The sequence below is a fragment of the Monopterus albus genome, unplaced genomic scaffold (assembly GCF_001952655.1).
Source record: "Monopterus albus unplaced genomic scaffold, M_albus_1.0 scaffold96.1, whole genome shotgun sequence".
Lineage (NCBI taxonomy): Eukaryota > Metazoa > Chordata > Actinopteri > Synbranchiformes > Synbranchidae > Monopterus > Monopterus albus.
The window spans coordinates 239,717-243,515 of record NW_018127976.1 but is presented as its reverse complement, the minus strand read 5'-3'; the positions used below and the strand labels follow the sequence as shown (position 1 = coordinate 243,515).

At 38.7% G+C, this 3,799-nt stretch overlaps 1 protein-coding gene across 4 annotated transcripts in view; it reads right to left on the bottom strand.

Annotated features, from left to right (window-relative positions):
• Positions 1-3,799, bottom strand: part of fasn (fatty acid synthase) — an 84,283-nt gene that overhangs the window by 72,018 nt on the left and 8,466 nt on the right. Inside the window, exon 1 of one of the 4 annotated variants that reach the window (XM_020608887.1) lies at positions 3,751-3,779. The exons of the other annotated variants lie outside the window; for them this stretch is intronic. The gene's annotated coding sequence lies outside the window, so the exon portion shown is untranslated. Of the gene's footprint in view, positions 1-3,750; positions 3,780-3,799 lie in introns of those variants that run through there. 4 annotated transcript variants of the gene reach the window in all.

The following is a 3,799-nucleotide window of genomic DNA, read 5'->3' as shown; positions in this document are numbered from 1 at the left end:
ATTTAGTGGGATATAAGACTGCTGTGTTTATGTATAAAGCCAGGAACAATTTATTACCTGGTGGAATTCAAAAACTATTTAATGAAAGGGAAGGGGGATACAATTTAAGGGGTCAGTTAAATTTAAAAATTCATGCTATATGTACAACCAAAAAACGATTTAGTATTTCCAGAAGTGGGGTAAAACTATGGAATAATTTAAGTGTTTAAACATAAATATATGTGTCAATCAAGATATATGCAAGAACAGGCTCAATGATTAATTACATGGACAATTGTGGGTGTGGTGTACATTTTGTAATAATTCTTTAGTATACTACTTGTGTGATGTAAGAATGTTAACACTGTTAAAATCTTTTTGTAGTATAATATGTGTGTGGGTAGAAGTGAATTATTTACTGCTTGCAAACCAATGATGGTAAGATGATGTTATGGGGTAGGACTGGATAAGTCTGACTTCTTCCTACTCCATTCAAGCATGTACTAGATATATGCAAATTGATATTGGATTATGTGTAAAATTATGTGTTGTCATATCAACTGTTTTACATGCTTGAAAGAATAAATCAAATCAATATCACTGACTTGCTGTACATTATTACTCATAAACAAGGTCTGTCATTTATGATTTTTCTTTCTTTCTTTCTTTCTTTCTTTCTTTTGTTCTCTGTCACTATCCTAGGACTTCCTCACACCATGAATCTCTGGCTGGTTTCTTTCCATTTCTATTCTCTCCTACTCTACCATGCTGCCTGCTGTGTGGTCTCAGCAGCATCAGCTGACTCAGTCCAACTCTTTCAGCAAATGGATGTGAGCTTGGGATTGTTGCCAGGTAATGAGGGATAGGACTTTTATTCAAAGAGGAAAAACTGAAAGAATGATGAGGAGGAGGATGGAAAGATCAGCACAGCTGAGACAAGGAACGGAGCTGTCAAAATATGAGATACAAAAGTAAGATAGGACTATGGTGGAATGATTCAGAATACCAAGATTTGACGAGTGAAGCTGCTAAATGCTGATACTGGGCATTTTGTTCGTGTCTTTTTCTCACAGTCTGTGAATAAGGCTGAGTGACTAGCTAACACTCACTGAAAGTGATACAAAGGGAATGGCTAAGGCCCAGACCCAGTTCAGCTGACTGAAAGACACAGCCCCGCTCATTACTTTAAATGGGTCTTATCTGGCAAAAAAAATCCAAAAGGATGATAAATGGTCAATTTTCTACAATGAACCTGGTCCAACTTCAAGTGCCACACAAAGTGCCATCATTCAGTAAATCACTGCCAGTCTGACCATCAGACTAATGGTTGAGTCTCTCATCAGGCAACAGAAGTAAACTGACAATAAAACACACTGACTAGAAAAGCTTCATGTCACACATACTCAGATGACACAGTCCACCTTCTTACTGTCCATTTGCAAAAAAGATCAGCAGCAAGAGCATTAGTGACAAAATGTTGGCTTTTGTTCTATATTGCTCTTGCTAATTTTTCACAGTTACTTTTTTTTTTAATTCAATTGTTAAACATGCCTCACTCTAAATGTCATTTTTCATAGAGACCAATGCACTGTTCAGTGTGTCTGTAGCTGTAGAGCAGAGGTTAAGGTCAAAATCATACACTAATTACAGATCATAAATGTTTACAAGACTCAGTTATTATTTTGAAGTGAGAAGAGTTTTATCTTTCCAGTCAGACAGGTAAGAGCTAATCAAAACCCATCAGAATTATGGTAGTCATTAAACAATAACTGATTGTGGCAATCCAGAAAGGTTTCCAGTCTGGTGTTCAGAAAACACTGAACAATATTTACCGTTGTATCCAGACTGATCATGTCACCTGCTCACAGGAATGCACTTGTGGATGAGATTTTTTGGTAATATTTAAAAGGTTGGCCATTCCTTCCAGAAACATTTTGTGTTACATTTCTTAAATTTCTCTTTTCATCCCGATGGCAATGAATATATTAAATGCACTGACAACATAAAGAAAAAAAAATCAGTCTCTGGCAGCAGCAGGGCTGATCCAGACTGACCAGTAATTTTTCTCATCCCAATGAACGATTTACCCGTCTGTCAGTCAATCTACTTCAACGCACTCTGTCTGTGCACTCAGTGCATGAGCCATGTTTCCCACAAGGCACTGCAGTTGCAGGCAAACATGTTACCACTCTATTTTACAGCTAAAGTTAGCGAGCTATGGCAGAAAAGGTACTCGCAGCAGCTTTCATTCACAAATTGGTTTGTTGTTACAGACCAGGCCTTCCCCTTTAATACATATAGCCTAACAGGTAATGCTGGTGTTGTAGCTAGAAGTTGTGACCTGTGTACACAGTATGAATGTGAGAAGATAGCCACACAGAACAGACTCCATTTACATGCAGCTACAGGTGAGGAAAATACCAACAGCAGTCAGCCCTAAGTGTACAGATAGGATGGCAATGCAGTTAAAAGGGCATCAAAGGCCACATGCAGTGTTTGTGTTACCAAGACGGAATAAAGCCTGTGTTTTGAACAGAGTTAGCTGGCCTCCCTCTTCACTTCTCCCCACCAGAAAAGCCCGGACTTGTAAGGCTAGTTACTGGCTACAAGCTAGGGCTACAGCAGTTTAGCCATGAGCCAGAGGTCCCCAACTATAGCTCGGGGCTGCAGATCTGGGTGGGTAACACTATAATCAAGAACATTACAACTAAAAAGAAGTTTGCTGCTGCATGAAGTAAAACTTGAATTAACCCCTTTTGAATGATGACGAACAAAAGGGGCTGAAAAGTGACACTATTGTGGCCATATTTTTGCTGGACAGGTTTTATTTTGTTTTGTTTGGGGGATATTTGCTATTTTCCTGAAATCTCCAAGTAGGCTGCCTGCGTTGTGCTTTGGAGAGGTCAGAGCGAAAGGGTGGCATTTTTTCGGTTGTCTACTTTTGAGCTTCGTTTTGCTGGTTACTCAAGGATCGCCAACTCCATCTTTAAGTCTCAAGGTGTATTTTGACACATATCAATTTACAACAGATGAAAAAAGTGTAGTAAACACTTGATATAACTAAAAAGGATTATTTTTCAAAATTTTATAGAGGGCTGGTTGTCTGTGCGTTTGTATGTGTTCTTGTATTTGCTGCATACAAACTGTTTGCAATAAAAAGTGGACTGAATAGGTTTTATTCCAAACACTATTTCAGCCCAAAATGAGCTCCAAAAATTTTACTGTGCTGCCTAATCAGGATAAACATGTGCAAAGCTGGCCTGCTCCTAGTGCAAAAGATTGGTGTTTTGTCAGGAGATGACCAAACAGGCAGACACAAAAACAGAATTGCCCCCAAGGAGAAAAAACCAAACCAAACCAAAAACAACAACAACAAAAGCAACACTGAAATCTGTTTGCCCTAGTGCTCAAATTGCTCTTTCAATATAACAGAGCCCACCGTGTATGTTAGATGTTTAAGAAGCATGCAGTGTTGTATTTGTCTCGACATAAAACATGCTAAGCCATTTTTTTTAAAACAACTTGAAACCTGCTTCTTTTATATCCATATTTAATAACTAACACTCTTTTTCTTCTATGCCTTTGTTTGCGCTTTGCTGAAATTCTTGATACCTGTCGATGAGTGCACACAATAAACAGATTTGTTGTTGAGAACTTTAACAAGCTTCTGGGGCTTGAATAATAATAATAATAATAAACACTGCTTAAAATCAGTATCTCTGGGGCATCCTGGTGAATGTTATACAGTTCTGTGGCAGGGGGGGGGCTCACCTGGTGTCCACCGCCGGGCATCCTCTGTCACCATGTTCACACCATTAAT